Raw genomic sequence first — 26,399 nt, 5'->3', positions numbered from 1 at the left:
ATGTTTGAGAGTACGAGAAGTTGGCTCACTGCTGCCGTCTTGTGATGTAGTAGACTTCGCAGCGGTTGCTTATCTTCCATTGCTCCTGAACAGCAGGCGATGTTACTGATGATGGCGCGAATGTCTTTTTATTTCTTGAACAACTACTTGACGGTAGGCAGGAAGGTGGCGAGGCAGGTAGACAGACAGGTGGGCGGGCAAGCGGGTAGCCAGGCGGGCAGGCAGGCTGGTGGGCAGACAGACAGAGAGAAATACAGCCAGGCAGGCAGGAGACAGGCGGTGGGTTGCGAATAGGCACAGAAAAATGTGTTTATGTGTAGATAGTTGCATTTTGATGGTTTTTTGTTTTTCTTGCTGTATGAATCGAGGAAGTAGCTGCATGGGGTTTGGCTCCAATTAGGAATCGGGAAAACTTGAACATTAACTTACTACACTGTATTATGGGATTGTGTACTTGTAGGTATGCTAGGGCAGGAAAGGTATATTTGCTCTCGTTTTCAATCTACGTTTGTATTTATTGTCTAATGGTGGTATACTCTAATTATCTTTTGTTGTACAATTTTCTTCTTATGATAGTTACTGATATTTATACAACTGGCTTCCTTTTTAACGAATATACTGTTAGCATCCGCTATATTCCAGATATGATATATATGAATTAGGTCATGGTGATATGCCTACTAAATAGTTTTAACGTATATACTGCACATCCTGGTTTTAATGAGGCAATCACTGTAGGGCACAATTAGCATATATGATTGTTATCGTATCTAACAATACTGAATTCATAAACCTAGGTAATACAGGTTTTGGTGCTGTATAAATTCAATTATTGTTTTGAAAATGAAGAAGGATATGTATCGCTATCCTATGTAAGTATTATAATTATTAAAACGTTATGTTGAACTAACTCTCAAGCTTTTATTTTATCTTTTTGGTGCATGGAGTTGAAGCCACATATAAGTAAGCCACTTCGCAGGCGGTCATGGGCAAGCCGATCATTCATTCATTTGTTTTCATTCCTGACTCGCGCTGACATTGAATTTCGCTCGTCAAATGCGACTTCAGGAACCACGTTTCTCCCTTGCGCGTGTGATTCTCTGCAGGCTGTATATTTTCCAGATGGGACATTTTTCATAAAAACACTATGAAGTTTTTCGTTTTCTTCTGATGACGATATATTTAGTATATTTTGCACATTTTTTACGGCATTCATAGTCCATGTTGCTGATCTGGGCGGCGTTCTCTATGGCCATATCAACATGGTGGACGGCATTCGCAACAGCTTCGCTAATGGTGACCTCTGGGTCAGTTCACATCAGACCAGCTCGTAAGAAATAAAATGCTAAAAACTTCACGAAAGGTAAGCCGGGTTTAACTAATCGATCCCTTTCTCCGCCGACGTTTTCTATTCTGTTCGGGAGGGACGGAAAGAACGCCACTAATCCTAGACCCGAGCATCTTAGAAGCGCCGATCAGCAAGCTCTGAACCGCTTGGATACGAGGTCTCTGCGGAACGGTTGGCCTTTCCAATTGGTCCCATCGCGGAGGGCTTGTGGGCCGGAGCCCTTGAGATTGCTCGCCTCTCTCGTCATGGGATAATCCGAAGGCTCGGTCCTCGTTGCATGCGGTGCGGCCCGGTAACAATTTGGTGGCGTTTCGTTTCAACCAGTCTCTCTCCAATCACCCGTTACCCGTCCCCGTCAGGTCCCCGACCCCTCATAAGCCTCAGCTAACATCTCTGATGGCAAACTCAGCACACCCTTGAGAGTCGCCACTCCTCGCTTCCTCCCCTTTTTATCTTGCTTTTGCAAATTACTAGATCGATACGAGGTACGCAGAATGTCTCAGAAGGTGATTAGCGGGGTACCACGACCGTGGTATTGGGAAAATTGTTTTCTAGACCATGGAAACATTACCCAGTTAATTTTGGCAGCATTGATTTGCCTGATTCCCGCCTTTCATGTTAATATTAACGTTACATTCCTTTTCAGCTCAATTCACGATTAAAGCTTTCCTAATGTTAAATTCAGAGTATTTAACTGCCCCTCCGACACACAGCAGTAAATCCAGTAAATTCACAGTAAACAGTAAATCCATGCAAATTATAAGAGGAAAAAAAAGGAGTGCGCACTTCGTGTTTTTAGCGCATAATTATTATAGATGGATTGCTATTGTGCTCGTTTGTGTCCATGCTTTCTGAGTCGCAGACATTACGGCCATCAAAGCCTAAGCTTTTTCCCCTTTTACAGTCTTAGTCAAAAGTCCTGAAGCCAAAGGATTTTCGTCTCAGCCGAAAAATGGAGCCGTCATGCCATCATCCAAGGCCAAAGGGCATTTACAATGCTGTGAATTGATTTCTCATCACAGCAAGAAACTGTCTCATAGCATAACGGCCTTTTAGTCTTTAATGGAACCGTGACGGCCTAAGTTTGCGGTTGAGATGAAAATCCTTTCGCTTCAGAACGTTTGAGCAAGACTGCACGCTCCGTACGCTTTTTTTCCGCCTCGGGAAAGGAGGACCACATTTGAGGGCACTTTGGTAAATATATTTTTTTTTTATCGGCCCTATTTTTTGCTTGCCTGCATACTTGTGCATACAATGCGATATTAGGTTTCGAAGGGTGACGCTAATGCATTTCTGCGATTCGCACACCATTCCTCGATATTGTTTTTCCAGGAGCAGACAATGGTCACCTGACAGTAGCGATGCTTACCTCGTATGACAGCGACAGCAATTTAGTTATTACTTTCACAAATTCTACCTGGCTGTCTCCAAATTGTGTCCATCCTGTATTTGGCCTGACAGTATGACCTTCTTCAGCAATCCTCTCGGAAAAACCCCAAGCGCAGTACGAAGAGGGCTTCTAAACATCCCGTTTTTCCAAATAGGTCAAGAGTTCTCAATTGGAGTTCGTTCATTGCTTTGCAGCTCTCAGGTTTCGGCCTTTTTAAAAGGAATATGTACTCCACCGTGCAAAACTTGTTATCGAGACGGCTCGTAAATCCTTCCTATACTCCTACTTCGTTTATTGCTCATGCCCATGATCAATTTCTTAGTGAACCTTTTCAGTCGCTGTAAGTGACACAGTTTTCGCTTATTCCGTTACTCATCTCTCTCTCTCTCTCTCTCTCTCTCTCTATATATATATATATATATATATATATATATATATATATATATATATATTGTGAAAGAAGGCTAGGTTGAGACGGCAAGGTCGTGACGGCAAGGCCAGCGATGCCTTGTCTAGCGTTTTTAATCCGATGACAAAACCCAGGCGCGTGCCGGAGCCGGCGCCGCGGGACGATGATGATGGTATGTACAAATGAAAGAGGAAGATCATGGCATGTACAAATTAAAGAACATCCACGGAAGGCTCACACAATATATATATATATATATATATATATATATATATATATATATATATATATATATATATATATATATATATATATATATATATATATATAAACAGGATGTCACACAACTTTCCCGATTATCTCTTTTATTCCAACAGTTTCGGACGGAGGAAGGTAAAATTGAGAATCCTTCTACCTAAATTCTCAATTCTATCTTGAAGAAGGACGGTCCACCGTCCGAAACTGTTGGAATAAAAGAGATAATCGGGAAAGTTGTGTGACATCCTGTTTATATATATATATATATATATATATATATATATATATATAGAGAGAGATGTATGTATGTATGTATGTATGTATGTATGTATGTATGTATGTATGTATGTATGTATGTATGTATGTATGTATGTATGTATGTATGTATGTATGTATGTATGTATGTATGTATGTATGTATGTATGTATGTATGTATGTATGTATGTATGTATGTATGTATGTATGTATGTATGTATGTATGTATGTATGTATGTATGTATGTATGTATGTATGTATGTATGTATGTATGTATGTACGTATGTATGTATGTATCTATGTATGTATGTATGTGTCGACGTACCACCTGCCAACTGCCACCTGCCAAGACACGCCATGCCGTATTTTCCGGATAACTGAGGCTTTAAAGCTGCCGCGTTCATATAAGCTTTGTGGGATTTACTCAGCGTTTTATCGAGGTAAGGCCCACTGCGTTTCATAAGTGCATTCAGCCGCCTTCAGTGCAAAAAGGGAACAGGAGTTTCAATCCGTGCCACCCTTTTGTTGCCTCGGCCCGTAAGGGCTCCAGCGTGGAAACTAAAATGAGCTTCTTTTCATAACGCAATTCGTATTAGGTGGCTCTCAATGCGTGGGAGAAGACGATGTTGTGTAAAATGTTTTGAGATTTTTCTTCCTTGAGAGAATCTCAAATTGCGAGAATTAAAAACACTCTCACCAGATCTGAATGGTAAAAGATGTCTTGAGCAACCGAAAAACAAAAAGGGATGAGCACCAAAAAAACACGTGAATAAAAATTAATTTAGGAATTCACGCAACGCTAAACTAGCCTCCTCTAACTGTTGCGTGTTCAGGAATGAAAGGAAATGATGTAAGAATGAGCTCTACGTTAGACGGCCCGTTCATAATTTATAGATGGTACGTTGTTAGGTATTGGTGCGGTTTTTCTCCCAAAAGCGATTTATGAACGTGGCTTCATTTATAAAAGCCGGGACACCTATTTTCTTCACGATATTCTCCAGCGCCTGCTGACTGCGCGGCAATGACTCCCTCTGTTTTTGTAAACGCTTCCTTTCTTGCCAGCAGCGAACCGAGGAAGCACTTGAGGATATTAGAAAATAATTATATAGCGAAAAAATACCATATTGCCTCCTTCGGTGCTCGCATTTGTTTTAGTCGCAACATACACCGAAAGCCTGAAAACTAACGAGGCACAGTTGCTGAAAGCTGCCCTAGCTGACCTGTTCTTTCTGCTACAGCAGATAGTGTGACCTATGATTGGAACAGGGGCTTTCTGCTGCTCTTGTTTTTTTTTTTTTTTTGAGCTTTTATGGTAAGCCATTCTGTTATGCTTGGAAGCCTATAGAATGTGCTCTAAGAGCGGTTAAAATAGAAAAATAGCAGGGTGTGCAAAAAACGATGTTTGTCGCATCGCTAAAGAACGACCTGCATACACGGTTGGTGGCTACCAGCATTTCCGTTCTCCTAGAGCGTGGAACAACAGCTTCTGTCCTCGTCATACGTTAAAGTTTACCTCACTATTGACCAAACCCTTTTTGAAAAATCATTTGCGATATTTGAGGCTTCTATTTCATTTATCCCATGTAGTCTCTTTTAAAGGAGTCGATGTATCAATCTCACATACTCAAATGTTTCATGCGGCTTTACGAAATGTTATACACGGCTAGGAACGAGAACGGTTCCTAAACGCTAGACTCCTGCCCGAATCAGTGCTTGCGCCAGTTAGTCATACTTTCGCCTTATCAAAGATTGGTGAAACGAGACTCTCCCTTCAAAATCTCAGTAAAAAATGCTCCCGTGTGCAGGTTTCGTTCATTCTTACTCTATAAAAGAACGATGAATTAGCCAACTGTCAGTTCAATTATTGGAAAGTTCTGATGTAATACGACCTTGCAAGTGAAGCTTCTATCGCTTATTAATCATTCCCATTTTTTTTTTTCTTGAGTTAAGCTTGCAGCCATAAATCTTACCAGCAGGAATTGACAGCGGACAGCGGTGACTTGATAGCTTACAACACTTCGCGTTCCCACCTACTCCAGTCTTCTCCCACGCTACCGAAAAATTTACCATGTACTGCACCGCCTTTTCCATCGTGTCTAAAACTGCCGGTCTATTCATATAGGGCTTGCACACAAAGGCGCGGTTTTCATACCATGTCTTTTTGTCACCTCGGTGGTGGTAGAGCAAGCAGCGACACTATATATGGCCGCTCGCTTTTCTGATATTAGCATTCATCACCCTCTCTGTACACACATTAAACCAACCGCCTTTGCCTGGCATTCCACAGGCTTCGGACTCAATCAAGCACAGACAAAGTCGCTGATGCTCCAGTTCCTTCACAGTGATAAGAGCCACACATCCAATGTCATGGATACGGGATCCAGTTTTAGGTCGTATATGTCACAACCAACTAGGCCAGCTTTCGAACTGAGAAGACACAACGCAATTGGCGAACCCTACTTTGCAAGCTACAGTCTCCATGTTCTTTCGAGTCACAGTCCCAGGATTCACCTCTACAGCTCCCGTTATTAAACCTTTCTGAAACAAGACACGAACTTTCTGTGCTCCAGGGTCACTTTGAGATGACGAAATCGGTGTTCCCAGAATCAAATGTTCCCTCTTGTTTCTCTTGAGGACAAGAAATTGTATAATGCACATATGAGAGATTTCGTCAATAAGTATTTTCAGCATATTTACACAGGCTGGCGGGAGGTCACCGCGTTTAGGGACGCATGTATAAAGTGCTAGAACCAACAGGGCGCTTCATTTTCGAGTTACTCAGCTAAAATCAAGCAATGTACGTAACAATGAGGAAAAGGGAGCATAAAGACGCTACGGGGGAGCGCTTTTGCGGAGGGCCGGCGTGTAAGCAGCGTTTCAAGCTGTGCTCGTGAAGAGGGCAATGGCACCAGAGACGCAGGAACGGGACGTAGAAGAGAACGGCAATGGCCGTGTTGGTTTTTTGCGGTTGGATCTAGTCGTGCCTGATTGAGGCCTAACATATGCAGATGAGAAAATCTGTAGCAGGCGCCTCGTGCGCGCTCGAAGCGATCCGGGTGCAGGTACGATATATATCAAGATGTGGCGCTTCAAGAGACCATGCGCTCGAACAGGTCGTATAGTAGGACGAAGGAAAGTGATGAAGTTGGCGGCGAAAGCCGGGAAGGTTTCTTGAAACGATAATTAAGAATAACTAGTGAAGAAAAGCCGTTCAAGGCCAAAAAGCGAAACCGGGGGACACTGAAGCTCTGCATTTGGTGTATACCTTAATATATTGAGTCATCGCCCATCCCCGAGTCCTTGCACGCCCACCTTTTGGGAAAAACATTGATTATGTCAAAATAATCTACTCATCGCAAACTCCTGAAAAACATACCTTCCCGGACGTTGTGACCACACAAACACACACGCACATAAAAAGAAAAACACGAGAGAAACGAAAGAAAATGTTTTGTTCGAGCATCCACACCCATATTCACAACCCAGAAGTGAATGACAGTCGTGCTGAACGAAAACAATCGAGATAATGGGTAAGCAACTGTGATCTTGTGGAGCTGCGTTCACGCGATCAAAGCGGGGTATTTCGCGTGCAGTAAAACATGGTTTTATGAGTCTTGCGAGCGACTTTGCTAATAGTGGTCAATATTTCTCTCTTCCTCCCATTAAATTAATCCTCAAAATGTTTCTCTAAATATATATTTTTAAGTTAGGTGTTCTGTCTTGCTGCGTTTCTGTTTTATTTTCATGTATTTTTCCTGATTTACCTAGTGCTTTTTTTGTAGTCTAATTATTTCTCCATTGATTGTTTATTCACTGTGCGGGCGTAACTTTCTGTGTTGTGAAATGCCGTCATATGCAGGGGCAGCCGCCCCGTCAAGCTGCTCTTCGAAGCAGCTTTTTAGCGGCTGCTCCTTTCCTTTCCTTGTAGTAAAGAAAAAATAAAGTATTATTATTATTATTATAGATAACATCACATGATTAGAGCTGAGTGCTTCTCTGGTCAAGCTGTGCAGATGCAAAAACACATGTAAATTTTGTAGCTTTCTCATTTTTGTTTGTTTGGTCTTTGAGACTTGGCCCACTCTTCTTTGTCCATGACTCATGTGGCGGAGGGGGGGGGGGGAGGTTAGGTGGTGATGACTCGGGATATGTGGCTACAGAGTTAATGGCTTCTGTCATCGTATGCCCCCTTGTGGTTCCTCTGTATGTACACGCACTCTTCTATTCGCCAAATCACTAATCTTTTAATACGTACCTATAATATCTCGCACATGCTCATTAGCAAACAGTCGTACGCTACACCATATGTCGAAGACCACTGGGCATAAATATAAAACCTCACTTTACCCAAGCCATAAGAATTTGCCGGCGGGGCCTAAGGGCAGCCTGTCTGATTTAGGATCCAAGGGTCCCGGAGATTTTGCTTCCTATGATGCCCTCCCATCTCAAAGAGCTAGTTGGAAGCACCTACCAAGTCATGCGGTCTCATGACGTCCCATAACCTGACAACCAATCAGAGCCCGACCATGTCAACAGCTAACCACCGTCTCCAGGAGGCATGCCGCTCGCAACAGCTATGCCTACACCACCACCGACGTCGAATTTTCTGTAGAACTGGGCCTTCAGCTGTTGCACTAAAACACTTTCGGAAGGTTTAATGACTGCAGTTTCAATGAGTGATAGAGTAATGCGTAAGTAAGGGGCAGCAATCCAGCCCTTATACAAGGAAATAAGACGCTGACTTGCAAGATCAACAAAAATGTGCCAATTAGTACTACGTTGGTCACGACAGTTTAGTACCGGGTATGGAATGTCCTCCAACGTGAAACGGGCAACCTGAGCTCAAGGTGCACTACGGTTCTTGAAGTGTAGCTATGACGGCAGGGTCAGGGTTGTTCGAATCCAACCAAAGTGACAGACCTTAATTGCGATAGCAAATGCTTTCGTGGCATGCATTTTATCACGTAAATCAATCTTTAATTATTGTTAATAAATAGAACGTGTCGTACAGGGTCTTTTTTTCTGAGAAAAAGTATTTACACGAAACGTATTCTTATCGTTAGATAATATAGGTTAAGACAGGCTTACAATGCTAAACCACATTTTAAGGCAGAACAGCATATTATAATAAGGGAGCAGTTACTCATTGACATCCACCCAAGCGCAGCCATACGGCTGCAAGCTCTTCACCAGATCAGGACAAATTTTTTAACTACGAAGTTTCTGAGAAAGCATTATTGAGAAAAAAAAAAGAACTGCGCAAAAAAGGACGGGATAAGACAAAAAGCACGCAGGACGAGCGCAGGCTAACAACTGTTGTTAGTGTGCGCTCGTCCTGTGTTCTTCTTGCCTTAATCCTTCCTTTTTTGCGCAGTTTTTTTTTCTTGAATAATACCTTTCCAACTAGCCCCCCATCGCATACTATTAGGTACTGAGAAAGCTTTCCAGCTTTCCTTATAGTAGTCGTATGGCTGCGCTTAGGTGGATGTCAATGAGTAATTACTTCATTATTACAAATCTACTCCACCTTGGGGGTTTTCTTCTAATATTTGACCAACAACGGAATGTGCTGTAGTCACTTTAAAATATGGAGGTCCTCTTTTCGATTGCATCAGAAACTAATTCAGTTCACAGAATTCACACAGGAAACTGTAATGGCGTTTCCTTATTGAGAGAAACCCGCAGAAACAGTGGAAGCTTTCTTTTTTGCGTGCGCTTTTACTCATTGCCAGCGGCGTGGTGCTTTTCAGCGTGGCCTCGTGAATGATGCCTTTTGACTCCCAGTGGGTGAAACAAAAGAGACGTCTCGTCCTCTTGTCTGCTTACAATACATTAGCCATTAGGAGCTGAGAAACATTTCTGACGGGTCATGAAAGCTGTGAGGTTCGAGGCAAGAAAAATGCTGGAGCAAGGCAGAAATTGTAGAGCTGGAGAAGACTGGGGTGATATTGTTACGTGGCAGGATGTGTTTATACCATGTAAACACTGTTACACTCACACAGAACGGGACACAAGCACAGGGCGTACCGGACGTCAAAAATACACCGCTGCCACGGATGCGGGCCCCGAGCATACACCAAGCGCACGCACCCTTCGTTCGTCTAATCTTTGATGAGTCGACCCGTAGCATGGCCCCCTGGCGCAAAAGCACTGTCGTGGTGCTGCTTAACGCGTGTCGAGACAAGATAGGTTGTAGGGCTTAAGGCGCGAGACGTGAACGATATCAGAGTGTACGGTACGGGAAGGCAGGTAATCTAGCACGTGAAGGCTGTTACTTGGCGCAGCACATGATGCGGGCCCACATAGCGAGAAAGATTTTCCGAGAGCCCAATATGGTGAGAAGGCACCCAAAGCAAAACAAGGGACCCAGACAAGAAGGAGCTGTCGAGCTGGCGGCCTTTGTAGGGCTCTTGCTGAGAAGCTTGGGAGGCTTGCAAGTGAAAACGAGTGACTTGGCGAGCATAGTCGGCACGACCAATGGCTTCACGGGCATATTCAGTGTGGGGGGACCAGATGTTCGAAACAATCTGTCAAGCGGCTATTGAGGCTCACGGGCTCACGGAGAGTAGCCGGCATTGTCGTGACGGGATGAGTTATATGCAAATGTAACGTATGGGAGGCGACGTCCCAGTCACGGTGACCAGAAGAGACGCATATGGCGAGCACGTCAGTGAGTGCGAGTGAGCCGTTCAGTGAGGCCATTAGTTTGTGGGTGGTAAGCGGTCGTCAACTTATGTTTAGTTGAGCACACGTGAAGAATGTCGTCCACAACTGCTGAAAGGAAGGTGCGGCTACGGTTAGTGAGCAGTTGGCGGGGAGCTTAATGATGAAGAATGAGGTCTTGAAGTAGAAAGTCCGCGACATCAGCAGAGTTACTCGTGGGGAGCGCGCGCGTTATTGCGTGCCCGGTGGCATAATGTGTGGCTACTGAAACCCATCTACTGCCAGAAGTGGACTCAGGAAAAGGTCCGAGAAGGTCCAAGCCGACACAGTAGAACGGCTCCGGAGAGATGTCGATGGGCTGAAGAAAGCCAGCGGAAGCAGATGCAGGCCGCGTTCGACGCTGACACTCACTGCAAGCATTCACGTAAAGGCGAACTGAGCGGTAGAGGCCAGGCCAGAAGAGCCGACGACGGATGCGACGTACGTGCGAGTAATGCCTAGATGGCCAGCAGTAGGAAGATCCTGAAGTTGTGAAGAACGACTCTTCGAAAGTGCTTTGGGTCTACTAGGAGAAAGTCAGGACCAGTGGGCTGAAGATTCTGGCGGTATAAAATGCTGTCAACGAGAGCAAAGCGGTTCAGTGAAAGATCGGTTTGGGCGGTTGTTAGGCAATCAATGATGAAGACCAGCTCAACATTTCTACGCTGTTCTTCGCCAATTGTTGTAAACGACGACAGAGAGAACAGGTCAATGGCGCATGCACTCGTGGGAGTATCAGTCTGTGCAACAGGGTATTGAGAGAGGCAGTCGGCATCTTTGTGCCATCGGCCGGACTTTTAGAGGACAGTGTTGTCATATTCTTGGAGTCGTAACGCCTAACGCCCGAGAAGACATACAGGATCATTCAGAGAAGAAAGCCGGCACAGTTCCTGATGATCAGTGACAACTATGGATGGCCTGCCGTATCAGTAGGATCGAGTTTTTTCAACAGCCCAGACCAGGGCCAAGCACTCTCGTTCTGTAATTGAGTAGGTCTTTGAATGCGATAGGAGGCGGCTGGCACAATCACCCGACGAGTTCCGGATTGGCGCTGGGAAAGAATGGCTCCTACGCCATGGCCACTAACACCAGTACGGACTTCTATAGGAGCTGACACATCAAAGTGTGCCAAGACCGGTGCGGTGATAATCTTTCTTATAAGCTGGGCAAATGATTGACTCTGTGAAAGCCTCTTAAGATCTTTGAGTGGCTGAGCAATGCCGGCAAAATCTTGAATGAACCTACGAAAGTAGGAAGATAGATCCAAAAAACTGCGGACGTCATTCGAGACGTACACTCTTAGCATCGACGATATGGCCTAGTATATTTAGCTGGTGATGGCCGAAACGGCATTTTGAAGAATTGAGCGGTATCCTAACATAGCGGAAAAGTGACAGAACTTTAGAAGGTCTACCATGTGGGATGAAAACATGGGTGAAAACACAATTATATCGTCTAAGTAGCATAGGCAAGTGGACCGTTTAAATCCTGGAAGCAAGGAATCCATTTTGCGTTCGAATGTGGATGGTGCATTACATAAGCAGAAAGGCATAACTTTAAACTGATATAGCCCATCCGGAGTGACAAACGCAGCCTTCTCACGGTCCTGGTCATCCACTGCAATTTGCCAATATCCGGATCGTAGGTCGATGGAGGAGAAGAATTTGGGTCTGTAGAGGCAACCCAGGGCATCGTCGATTCGAGGAAGCGGATAATCTTTTCTGGTCATCTTATTCAGGTGACGTTAATATACACAGAAGCGCCATGAGCCATCTTTCTTTTTGACCAGGACGATAGGCGAAGCCCAAAGATTGTGAGAAGGCTCAGTATTGTTCTTCTTAAGCATTTTTGTCACTTCTGCCTGGATTACCTGTCGTTCTGCATGGGAGGCCCGGTATGGTCGGCGGCGGATAAGAGGAGCGTCGCCGGTGTCTATGTGGTTCGTGACAGTAAGAGCTTGGCCGAGAGCGCTGTTATGGAGGTCGAAGATCTCGGAATAGGACTCGAGAAGCGCACGTAGCTGACAAGATTGGGCAGGGAGCAAATCAGAGGGCATCATTGCCATGATCGCGTCAGTCGGAGATGGGTCGTCAGCAGGGTCTGCAGAAGCTGGGCCATGCTCAGTGTTCAATGGGGCAACTTGACAGGAGCCAAAAGGTGAGAATGTCGCCACGCATATGCAAGGTGGAAGCACTTAGCCCGAATAGCTGAAGTCTATCAGCGGCAGTGACACAGTGTTCTTCTTGACTGTAGCGACAGTATGGGGAAGTGCAACGTTGCGGCGCAACAAGATATCAGAAATAGGCAAAACTAAGTGGTCACTATCGAGACAGATGAGATAAGACGCAAGGTAACGAATGAGGTGGCTAGCGAGGGCAGAGAAAAAAATCGGTCGGGCGAATACAGGCGGGGAGAAGAATGCAAGAGTTCAGGATCAATGATAGGAGGATCTGGACACAAGACACCTTGTGAACAGTCGATCAGGGCTGAGTATTCTGATAGGAAGTCGAGACCGAGGATGAGGTCATCGGCACAAGGGTTCAAAACAGTGAACTGCACCGTGAGATCATGGCCAGCAACACTAAAGTGAGCGGTGCACAGTCCGTCAACACCAACCGTTCTGGCGTCCGCGACACGCACCCAAGATTGAGCCGGCAAGAGAACTTTACGTAAACGGCGACGAAAGTTCACACTCATAACGGAGATATGTGCTCCAGTGTCTACAAGCGCACGCACTGAAACACTATAAACACAACAATCTAGTTGGTTCAAACGGGAAGTCTGTAGAGGATTTTCAGACCTGGTCGTGGGTGCAGCCTCACCTCCAGGAGCTGCACCACCTAGGTTTCCAAGTCAGGTCGGCCATAATGAGGATGCATCCGAGGATCAAGGGGGCAGCGGGAATCGAAAACGAGGGGCTCGTGGGGAAGCGGAGCGAGAAGAGGGACCTGGTCCGGAGCTGGCAGAATTGTTGGCCGAATCTGACTGGTCAGACTGTGGCTGAGGAGGAAAACGGGGCGGCATTTATGGACGATAGCTGTAGGAAAACTCGGTGCGCGTAGTCGGAGACCAGGTATTGCGGCAATGCCGGGAAATGTGGCCGACGCAGGAACAGTTGAAGCTTATCGGGCAATTATCAGGTGTCCACAACTCTGTTGGGTTTCGATAGCGACAAAAATACGGGGCTCGGGGACGAAATATGCTTGTGCGTGGTGGCCGGACGCTGGGATGTGCAATGGAACAGCAGGCGAGAGGTCCAAGTTGGCAAGTTCTTGGCGCACAACGGATTGAATAAGAGATACATCGGCTAAGAGGTGACTGGGGATGGTGGGTAGCACTGGCCTCCATTTTGGTGGCAAACAGTTCGGGTGAAGGCGTAGTTGATGTTAAGGGGCTAAGCGGAATGTGGGCTAGTTGATTGCTGCTGCGCAATACAAGATGGGGCGGTCATATGTGGAAGTCATTGAAACTGTGAAAATATGCACCGGCTCCTTACCTGCTCGAAGAGATAGCACTCCTTGATGAGGGAATCCACGGCATCAGAGCCCTTGCAGAGGAGAGAATGGAAAGCGTCGTCCGCGATACCTTTTAAGATATGGCCCACCTATACAGATTCCGTCATGGTGATGTCGACTTGGTGACATAAGGCGAGCACGCCTTGAATGGAGTGCAACGTCGCGGTGCAAGAAGTGAAAGCGACACACAACATGATGAATAACAACTCATGTTCAGTCCGCCAGGAGCTAAATATATGCCTGAAAAAAAAAAACACACACAAAAAAAAAACACAACGCACACAATTCGGTACGTGGGATGCAATCATCATGTCAAAAGGTAGCTGAATTTTGTGTCGAGCAGTTTGACAAATGGCTGAATGATCATTGCCTTGAAAACTTATCTCTCTTTCTTAGTTCTGTAATTTTTCGATAACGCCCGTGCTGTCGAGGAAAGGACTGTAAGTTTTTAGGGACATAATTTTCACAGTACAGTCGGGTTGTTGCTTGTGCCTATTTTATGTAATCTGGCGTACTGGCTTGAACTCGTGTTGAGACGTCTTACAGACGACACATGTCTTTGCCCAACGTGTCTCTTTTGACTTGATGATTGCATTTCATGTATCGAATTATATGCCGGGTGGATTTTTTTTTTCCTTTTCTGTTTGCGGAATAACGATGAATTGTTAGTCAGCGTGTTGCGTGTCGTTTTTCACCTTTCGCCTCGTCTGCTGCCCTGGCTTACTTATGGGGACATGGGGCTGAAACTGGCAGAGGGCCGCATTAACTGAAAATATATGAAGGAAAATATATGAAAGAGAGGTCTTTGGCCAACAACGAGCGTAATCAGACTAATGATGCCGACGATATATCCTTCTGATGCCTATAAATTAGATCGACTTTATCTTCACGGCTGGGTGGCAGGAAAATGTGATAGTTTCGAACCCGTGGATTTCCATTGCTCCCAATGCATTCCTACATTTGTTATTTCATAAAAACAATTTAAGTTAACAAGACCTGCGACGTTCATACGGCCGATTCTGAAATGAAGAGCGTCTGTAAGTTCGTCAAGTCTTTCTAAAGTTCTGATCAAGAGAGTGCTTGTGTCATGCTGTCTTCTCTTCTGTGTTGGTCTTTTAGCGTTCGTTTATCATGAATACTTATCAACTTGCCCAACCTCTCACGTTAAGGATTTCTAAAGTTAATTTGCGCATTTACATTCCGAATAATATAAAGAAAGTCGCCACACACATTAATACAAGGAAGCAGGTCTAACACACATTTCAGGTGTAACTTGTACAATTCTAATGTCCAGAATTCGGGACACTTGCTAGCAGGTTTCACTGCCACTAACTCTTGCCGCATACTCCACCTGAAAGGAAAATTTTAGTTGCTTGGAATTCTTATAGCATAGTTCACCGTGTACAAAAAAAATTGATTATTTTCACGCAATTTACGTTATATGCGATCTCTCGCACACATCAAAGTCGACGGCATTCTGCTACGCATTCTAAAATTTGTTCGAAAGCCATTCAGACTTTGAGAAATATCCTTGAACTACCAGAATTAACTCTTGGAACAAAAGGCGTGATCTCTGAACGAACTAAAGCTCTAATCGCTTTTTCTAGCTTCTTACAATGTAGCAGGCACTGTGTTTTCCAATATTGGACTCCATATCTATCGCACCTTAGAAATGTCGTCTAAAGTTCGCATATTGACAATAAAGTTACCTCTTTCTCAAGATGCATTGTAGGAGCAGGTGCATCCACGCGCATATCTGCTTGCACGTCACCTGAGCGGTCAAACACTACTCTGCACCTATCAAACCTTTCCTACTGTCGCGTATATCTGTGCAAAAAAAAAAAAAAAGGTTAACCTGTTAGCTTTTTCCTGTACACTCGACCGCTGCTCCTTAATTCGGGTATCGTTTAGCTGACGAAAAATAATAATAGTTTGGTTTGTGGGGTTTAACGTCCCCCAAAGCGACTCAGGCTGGGAGAACTGACATCGCATAGTACACGGGCGCCTTGCTTTCCGCCTTTATCGAAAAGCTGTCGCCGCGGTCGGAATTCGATCTCGCGCCCTTGGGTTCAGCAGCCTAGCGTCCCAACCACTGAGCCACCGCGGCGAAGCCAAATAAAATAAAAGACGCAAAATTCAATCTTTACATTTTTTTTTATCTCTTTATGGTCTTTTTCCATTCAGCTATAGCACAAAGGCGGGAATTTCCAGATATTTTTCCTCTTTTGTACTGGACAAAAAGCAGAAAGTTTACGCGACTGAAGTTTCTGGCTTCGAGTTGAGTGGTTGGCGTTGAGGGCCACATTCGCCATCGTGTCCGCGTTGGAGCCTTACTTTTCCAGATGCTGGTTTATTCGCGGGGCAGTGAGTGCTGCAGGAATTCCAAGCATCCGATATAGAAAACACTGGTTTCCTCTTGCGGGAAATCACCAAAGGAATGCTTGTGGATGGGTCATTCGTTCTCAAAGGGGTGTTTTAGAAAATCGATATCGTAAGAGCGGGGACTTGACAAAAGCGGCGCACAAATATGAAATGAAACAAACATGCAGCGTCAAATAAAGACGGATGTGAAAGGTAATAGGTGATCAACGTCCACCCGAGGCGCTGAACAACTAGTTTATTAAGAGTCGTAAAAAGAAACAGAAAAGTCAGTTGTGCGTTTTAAAGAAGGGATGTTTTTGTTCCACTAGAAAATTCTCTAATTCAAGCTCCGATACGATTGCAAAGTTATATTGAGACACTTTTTGTATTTTGTGTGGGAAGCATTCAACTCCCTAAAATAATGCCTTCCCAGTTAACTATATATACTAGCGCTTGAAACACAGCGAAAACGTAATGATTCTACATATCTTGAAAAATTAAGAAGCGCGTCGTTATTCGGAGAAAAAATCAAGCTTCATATTTAGGTTCATTCTCAGTATGCTTTTGCACTGTCACGTGAAAAATAGTCCAGGGAAAAGAACACATCCTAATGATGGAATAGGCCTGTCATTGTCAGTTACTGTCTCCGCAGGCAGTGAGAGAACTGCGTTAAGGTCCGTGATATAGGTTGAAAAGATGACTTCGTTTTGTTTCATTCATTCTCTGTAGCTACCTAAGCTCTTGATTTAAAGCGACATCCGCCTTCGGTTCCTCTACCAGGTGCCAATTCTCGATAATCAAGCTCATGGCGCGGCCGCATAAAGTGTATTTCATCCGTGATCGCTTGGAGAAAAATAAATCTGGACTAAGAGAGGGTCTGGCTCCTTTTCAGAAGAAAAGCACGAAAACAGAATAGACACCTCAACCCCCCAGTTTATTATATTTGACGCCCCCGAATGCGCAGCACGCACAAAAAGAAATGAGGCACGCAGGCGACCTCACAAAGGTCCCAGCGGGAAAGACGGCCGTGATGTTCTTCAGGAAAGGCATTATTTTTTTTTCCTCTCATTTTTTTTGTCCCTGCTATTTATCGCTTACGCATCTTCTCGACGCGGGTTTTCTGGCTTTGTTGCGACTGCTCGGGACTGCTTTGTAGTAAAACATTCTCACAAAGGATGCTAGACGGGTGACAGCAAAGACCAGGAAATGAATACCTTGAGGCAGGCTGGGAAACATTGCTAAACTGTGAGGACGCGCCTTATGTACCCACAATGTATGGTTTAAACACAAGGAGCACAGTTTTCGTTTTCGTCAGTCTTCTCGTAGGCAAGATAAGTACGTCCAGGATCAAATCCTAAAGGCACATCCTTTTCACTGCATAATCTAATAAATTTCTGAGAAGCTAGAAATAAAACATCCCATAATGAAAGCAGAGTGCTAGATATAGAGTTATTACGGATGAGATGCTCAGTTCGTTATAATTAGTTGCTCTTTATTATTACCATTTCTAGGCCTGACTTTTTTCAGAATAAAATACCGTGGCTATAAGGCGTGCATAGGTGGCGTGCAAGGTGATAGCCACGCCGAAAGAGGCGGGTTCGCTAAGTACAAACGGGAGTGGAGCCAGCCGCGCCGGCTGCTTACCGTCGTCTATTCCTGTGCAGGTAGTCACATCGTGAACTGCGTTTTTTCACACCGCTTAAATCGCGGTATAAGTAGCATCCGCTGCTGATGTCTTTCGTGGTTGGAACATGTATAGGTTCGGCTTATCCAAACAAAACTAAATCAAACCTAAAATTAGAAGAGGAAGACCAAATACATCTGCATTTTATTAAACATAGGAATGCAGGTGACAGGGAAGAAAGTCTTCCTTACACAATGTCTAAATAAAAACAGGAAGATAAAACCTGTTGCACAATAGTTATATTTAAAAAGAGTCAAAATGCACGTGCTTAAAGGTGGATCTAACGCCACCTTTGTTGATGATAAAGCTATTTAATAATTTATGTAATGTGTAACGTAAGATTTGCATTACGTATTTGATACGCGGGTATGGAAATAACCAATATTCCTAAAACCTAGTGCTATGATAAATAGAGTTTCTGCTAAATTTGGCGGTGGAAATAGTGTAGTTAAACTTATTTGTACACTCCTTGGCATAAGTCAAGAATAGAAAATAAATCTGTTCGAACTTTGAACTAATTTTAGACCCTAAAACAGAGAACCTGCAGAGAAACAAATCCTTTATTCAGGATTTTTTATGCAAAACATACTGGGACACAAACAAAAAGCTACTGTACTAGTAGCTTTACGAGGTTCCGGCCCTTGTCTTACCATGGGTAGATGGTAACAAAGTTTACAATGCCATCGAATCACACGCACTCAACTAGTTAGAAAAATCAGATTAACAACAGCAATACAAAAAATAGGAAGATACAGGACATTGAAATGCGCATTTTGTACAAAATGATAGTTTGGTATTCAGTATAAAAAAAATTAAAAATGGCAGATTTACGTGCTTTGTAACATGAGGTGTTCTTTTCATTTTTTCTTTGAGATGCTATGCATATCGATACTGAAGTCTTCTAATAGAATAAGGTATTTCGGCATGTGGTACTGTAGCCTGTATGGGCTATGATTTGCACGTGAAAAGAGAATTACCCATAATTTCCTCTTTCTAATAAGGTAAATGCTTCTAGTGTTCTTCTCAGATTACACAGGTTTATGGAAGTGTTATTGTTGCGTCTGATAGCTTCTTTCTATTTAATAATGAGGTTGAATTTTTGGACGTGCTGGAGAGGAAGCACGTTAAAAGAGGAAAATAGTTCATTAGTATGGGCTTCATAGTGACGAACGGCTTTATTTTGTAGTAGGCACAATTTGTTTTTGTTACCTTTGGTTCTGTCAGTCCAGATAAGGCTAGAATAATTAATGTGAGAGAGAAATAATGAAACCAGAAAGCAAAGTGCAATTTATAAAGGAAGAATCTGCCTGAACCGACAAAACAAACCAGTAACTTTTGCCAACTTTCCGGCCATATGATCCACGTGCGTATTCCAACTTAAATGTTGTTTAAAGATTACCCTTTGGCTTTTAGTTTCATTTACTAACTTTATCTTCTCTGAACCAAGTTGCACGTTGAAATCCCGACTAATATGTTGTCAATGTGTGCACTGCAAACAAAAACGTATGGCTCTGTTCCGAAGAAGATGGATCCGGTAAATATGAGTAGCAGAAATTGTACCTAGAACAAGGAAGCAGTAATTAAGGTGGTTAAAAAACATAAAATCATATTTCACTTTTGTAAGGAAGTTGTTTAAAATTGATGGAAGGGTCGATAACCTTAAAGAGCTGGCCCACCAAAAATTGCGTAAGATGTTTCTAGGACCTATCGTGATCATATATGACTCCTAATGTCTTAACTGAGTCCAGAACTTTAATTTTAGAGAAATTGAGTGCAGTTGCGCTCCATAAAATAACATTTATTGTAGGGCTGAGAGAAAGCAGCTTAGTGCTTTTTGTTTATTATTAATTCATTAGCAACAGACTTGCTATATAGTTCTCCAAACGCAATCTTTCTAGTCATAAACAGCACTTCTATATCATTGAAATAAAATGAAACTAGTATCATCATCAAATATGTATATTATATTTTTCAGCGTTAACAATACAATTAATAGAAGCATTGAATTGAAGAGGCCTCATCTTGTGAAGCACTAACGTTGTGCTAACGCGACATGAAATATCAATTTGTACACATTGATTTCGTGGACTCCGGCATTACTGAATCAGCTTCAATGGGCCCTGGAGCGCCAAATAGATCATTTATTTTAATGCAACGAATGCTCATTACTAATTCAATGGACGGCCTTGCTGAAACTGATAAAAACTTGAAGGGTGAGAAAAAGGTTTCTAAAATGTTCTAATATAGTTATCCTTTAAGGACGCATATTCACAATCTGTTAAACACTTCTTTAGTTCGGTTGGTTTGGTTTGTGGGGTTTAACGTCCCAAAGCGACTCAGGCTATGTGAGACGCCATAGTGGAGTACTCTGGAAATTTCAACCACCTGAGGTTATTTAACGTGCATTAACATAGCACAGCACACCAGCACATGGACGCCTTGCATTCGCCTCCATCGAAAAGTGGCCGCGGAGGCCAGGCATTCGATCCCGCGTCCTTGGAAGCAGTAGTCGAGCGCCGTAACCACTGCGCCACCCCTGTGACGTGCTTCTTTAGTTCAAGAAAAGCAATTATGCGTAGATAAATATTATTTTCCAAAACATTAAATATACCAGAGGCCCAGAATTAGGTCTATATTTTGGCAATATTGTTTACCCTTCATTCTTGAACAATGCTAGAACGTTTGCTACCTGCATCTGATGACGAAGCACACTGAAGAAAAGGGAAATAGTGCAAAGATGTGCTGCAATACGGGAGCAATTAAATAGAAAACAAATTTGATAGTTATATTCCAAATCTCATTTACACCTCAAGGACTTCTATTGTTCAGTTCGTAGAACTTAGATAATATTTTAAAATCCGTAGCAGATGGTAGAAAACCGACCCGGAAGCTGGAACTGGCTACGTATACGTGTATAATACGGTACGCAATCTTGTGAACAAGGATATACTGGTGAAGTTGCTAAAATATTTGTTAAAGTAAGGCAAACATTGATCAGAGAGTTGTGTATAGGATACTGAGGAGAAAATATTCAATTTAGCAGTCAAACTTCTTCGATACTTTTCGACTGTGATATCTGCAGTAATTAAATCTAGCTGGTTAATTAAATCTTGATATTTGACTTTTCGACTATTACAAATTGGCCCGTGGCTGCAATGACAAACCTGCAGCGGACTTTTAGTAATAGACATATTAGCTATTATAATTACGAAAACGCGATTATAGAAAAGTTGGCTATTTTCCACGCAGTTCGAAGATCGTGTGCACAGCGGTGCCGATCAAATCTCTGAGTGGCCTTCTGTATCCAGCCCATATGCTACCCGTGCTGTGCTGCTCGCCGCTGCTGATTGTTGCTGCCAAAGCCATGGAGGGAGGATTACATATGGGGCATATCTATAACAGCTAAGATACTGCTACTGGCGTGGGCAAGAGACATCGCGCTAGGCTCGCCGACATTCATTAAACTCACCTCATCGCTATCCGTCTTGTTCTTACTTCACTGGCTTGCCGCCTTGTAACATTTTGGTGGAGGTGAGGGGTGCGTTCATCCCTCATCCCTCTGCGACGGAGCTTCGAGACTCTGCGTCCGCTTTGTTAATCGGCCTCGGGTTTCTTGTGCACGTCGTCCGGTTGTTCCTCGGCCTATCAGACTCGAACCGATGGCGCCATTCCTCCGGGCCCCGTCATCAGCCCCGAGCACGACACGACGAACGAGTGCCTGAGCATATGACCCCATCGACCTAGACACCAACAATATGACCCTACCGACCAGACGTTTCTTCACTAGCCATGCCGCTCCTTAACAATATTGACTAAAGCGACTGCCCCCCCCCCCCCCCTAGTTAAAAAGGCAGAATAAAATTATTAGCGTTGTTGCTTTCAGCATCTCGTATATGAGATATCAAAGTGAGCGATTTGTGAGAGTCGGCATGTATACTTTTTGAGCCCGTAAAGAGCGGGCTGTATGCGCTGAAAGCCAACGATGAGTACTATGAGCGAGGAAATATATGATACGAACTATTGTATCGTCGGCATCTCGTGGTAAACTTAAGTTAAATGTGGCCCTTCAGACTCTGTTAGCAGATAATTGATAATTGTTTCACAGGAAGGGAAATGCGCGGTATCTGTCACACTTGTTTCTGTGGGCACCTGAACCGAGCCGTAAGGGAAGGAAGGAAGGTGGGATTGAAGTTAGAAAGGGAGAGAGAGGAGCCGTAGTGGAGGGCTACGGAGTAATTTTGACCACCTGGAGATCTTTGACATCGCACAGCACACGGACGCCTCTTCGTTTCACCTCCATCGAAACGCAGCCGCCGCGGTCGGGTTCGAACCCGAGTACTCCGGCACAGTAGTCGGGCGCCTTACCCCTGCACCACCGCTTGGGGTTAGCAGAAGCAAAATCTACTTTCGCTACCGCTCGCACACATGTCTTCAATAAGGAAACAGCGAATACATGAATCTCTTTCTAAGCTTCAAAGTTTTAGCACTAGAAAATAGAAGGATAGTCAGTGCAAGACGTTGTGTAACTTTTTTGCATCAGTTACCTGGTTGCATATCACGTAAACGGTAACACTTTTGACTCAATTACAATGCAGTAGTGGCTAACAAAAACAAAATAAAAGAAGCATTTTTTGAGAGGCGAACATCCCTTGTAGCAAGCAAAGCGAGCAGCGTCTTATATCTCGATTACACTCCTGTGCTACTGTAAACGCGGAGTTCTTAGAAAGTGAATAATGAGCAAGAGGACGCGAGGTAAAAGAACAGCCATACGGTGACTCGTGAATTTCGAAATCTACAAAATCACAAAGAAGATAGGACAGCACGAATGCACAGTAGCAAAGAACGCACAGCAGACATCGACTCTCGAAAAGACGAGTGGTAAAATAAAAACAAAGCGAAGGAGATATCTCGGCGAGTCAGGGAAGGTGCCATACTCTGCTGAACACGGCGGTGTCTGAACAATAATTCAGTGCCGGACGTGCCTGATCCTTTGATAGCCGTGACTGGCGAAAAAAGGAAAAACAAACAAAAAGAGCGCTGTAATGGTGAGCAAGAGACGCGACTGTAATTACCGGCCATGGCTTCAGAACGTGGAGCTCAGCTACATCCAGGTACGTGCCCTCGCTGCCGTAAGCTCTTTTTCGTTTTACTGTAGCACTTCTCTTCCGAAGTATTTTTATTTTTCTCCTGAGGATGTTACTGCGTTCCCAGGTACGAAGCCGTCCATATATAGCTCTTACTGCATTCCCGCAAACTGGACTTTTCCTTCCCGGTTTTGTCGTTTCAGTGGTTCACGGCTCTTATTGTGTGCGCTGGCTCCTTCTGCATAGCGTTTGTTTTGGTACCCGTAATTACTTCCGTCTCTCTGTGGCATTCCTTGTGCCAGCCCCTTTTTATTGGAGTGTCCCGGAAATAACGAGCACTCTTATAATAATGATCCCGCTTATCTCAAAGGATCCTTTTTTTTGAATCTGCACTACGTGGTACTTCTTCGACACCCACGGTTCCGCCGTTAGTTCAGGTGCGGTCAAACTCAGTGCCTTAGGCTAATGATAAAATGGCCTGGCCACTTCATGTGTTATAGGGACATGTCGTGGCAAAACCAACACGTATATAGAACAAAGCAGTATTTTTACTTAAAATTGAAGTTTACATGCGGATAACACAAAGTTTACGGGCAGTATTTAAAGTCTGGATTAAAAACAAATATCTTGTGCGCCAACTACTGGCCCGTATACGCGTAGAACCAAACATCATTCGGAATAAATTATATTGTCATCGACGTTCTTTGGTACCAGCCTGTGTTTGCTGTAGCTAACAGGAAAGTATAGTGTTGCCCGCAATTGCACTTTTCAAGTAGTCTGGTCGAGCAGTCAAAGCACTGGGCTGCACCTCCTGCCATCGGAGAGGTGACGACAGCTTGTCTCACAGATTGAATAGATTCCACAGTTTCATGAAGGTTCATGAATGTGTTCGTAAGCTTGTTAAAACTGAAGTTAAAAAGAGAAGTCATTGCTCATTTGGTTAATATACTCCAAAACGTACCTTCAAAACACTCTTTTTCGTCCGGTAGGGGAAACAGTCTGTCGGATCATCTGCTTGACTCGCATCTGCGGGAACTGTACTTGAAATCAATAGTACCCTTTTCTTCGATTGCACACAGTGCAGGTCACAAGTGGTGTTAAATGTCATCTGAAATAACGAGGCCATATAGATACGCTAACTTGTGAACGAAATGTGCACTATAATATTTATTTATTTATTTTTTATTTGGAGATACCTTACAGGCCCATTAGGCATTGTGTAAGGGGGACATAAAATATATACAGTGCAATATATACATAAAATGTAAGGAAACAGGCAAAAATTACAAAGGTAATTAATATATGAACAAACAAAATAGGCCAGTAGTTCGCACACAGGAGTTTTGTTTTAAAGTCAAGCCCCCAAATGCGGAAGTATACATTTGTATATATATATATATATATATATATATATATATATATATATATATATATATATATATATATATATATATATATATATATATATATATATATATATATATATATATACAGCTATATATATGTTTATATATAGCTGCATATAAAAAACTATAAGTTGTAAAAGTAAGCTGACGTGAGTGGAAGTTTTGGTATTTTTGTTTTTCGCAACATAACTGGAGCGCGTTTAGCAGAATACGTAGAAAAATATTTCCCTTCCTTAGCCAGAGTAAAATACTGAGCTCTTGGTACGACACTGCGACAAACTGCGCGAACCATTACGGGAGACAAGAATAAAGCGTTCAAAATGAGAGCTGTTTTCACCTATTTTTAATGGATTTCAATCATGTAACCTGAAAACGTGTGCGACTATTCTTCAGTACTTGAACGTAAGTTGATATGTACTCATGCTGCCTTATAACAACGATATTATGACACTAAAAGACTGGAAAAGGCGATGCGGACTATTATTTTTGTTGCTTCTTTGCGACCAATTTGAATAAAACGATCGAAGCTTGTTCTTCCAGATCAGAAAGAGACGTTTAAGAAGACTGCCTGACACCCAAAACCACGAGAGCAGAGAAAGTGTATGCTGTGCAATCGCGATCAAGAATTCCCGCGTATATGTTCAGCAGCGGAACAGTCCTTATCGAAATGACAGTTACCTTAAAATCTTTGATTTGTTACTCCTCCACAAGTTTCAATAACTGCCCACCATTTATCTGCACAAGCGCACAGCATTTCGATTAGAATAGAACGAGCGTTAAATGCTGATCAAGAAACGGTAAAGCAAAATATCGACAGGACTTACATACTGAACATATCATTGTAAAAATAGATGTGCGAACAAAGAATGCAGATCCTAAATAGCGCCACTTGTCACCAATGTTCATCTTTCTGTAAAGTGTCCATGCGCCTTTTGCTCTTTTGTTCCATGAACTGTTCGAGTAACATATCCAAAGACTCCGTGGTGGGCGTCCGATAATCCGGATAACACTAACTCCTCAATTTCATCTAATTGAACATACACTGACTGAACAATACTGACTCCTCCCTTCTAGTGGAACATACTAACCACTTCACGAACTGATTTCGCACACGCTGAAGGCTACAAGAACACGGCTCGATCTACTTTGCTGTTGCGTTTGATGCCATTCAAAAATTAGGCATTAAAAGCTTGATCTGCAACCAACATTGCATATACTGCTAGAATGCGGAATTGTAGAAGACAGACGCATCTCAGGATCACACGCTGGGAAACCCGTGGATTTCATAGGACACAAGATTGCTGGTTGTTAATTAGTTTGAGGTTCTTGCTCCTAGATATAACGAAGCAAGAGGACACAGTTGATATAAACTTGCTTTTATCCATATGCCTGAAAAAAAAAGTCACATATTTCCATATTTATCCAACAGCGTAAGAAGAAGCATTGAAATGAACATAGAATGATTCTCCTGAGGATTCGACCACCCGGCGGAAACCAGCGCCCGCGCACGAGAAGCTTATGTTCGCAATTCCGTAATACTTCCTTTTTTTGTGTGTGTTTTTTGCTTCCAATGAACGAAAAAGAATTTCATTACGAAACTGGAATGTTTTGGTCGCTACGCTGGCTTTTGTTGGGAATTAAAGGAAGAAAAGACATTTTTCAGTCGATAAGACTCAGTCAACGACCGAAGACCGGAAAAATAAGGGATCGAAGCCGAGTAACGATACGAGCATCGCGGAGATTCTCCAGGGCTAGTTCTTGCATATGCTGCTCCAAGAGGATAATATAAGTTGCGGAAGTTGAATTCTTCAAACAATTCTAGCTTGTCTCGATCATTCTCCAGAGTGCGTAGGCAGTAGTAATTCTCCCGGGGGCAGAGAACAGTCGGAGACTCCAAGAAGGAGCAACTCTTTTCCTATGTATCTCGAAACATGTCTTCCTGAGAAGCAAATTTCATCTCGCGGAAAAACATGCGTTCTTATTTCCT

Source organism: Amblyomma maculatum, chromosome 6 (genome assembly GCF_055883805.1).
Source record: "Amblyomma maculatum isolate TAMU_Amacu chromosome 6, ASM5588380v1, whole genome shotgun sequence".
NCBI lineage: Eukaryota > Metazoa > Arthropoda > Arachnida > Ixodida > Ixodidae > Amblyomma > Amblyomma maculatum.
Note: the sequence above shows the minus strand (reverse complement) of the source record.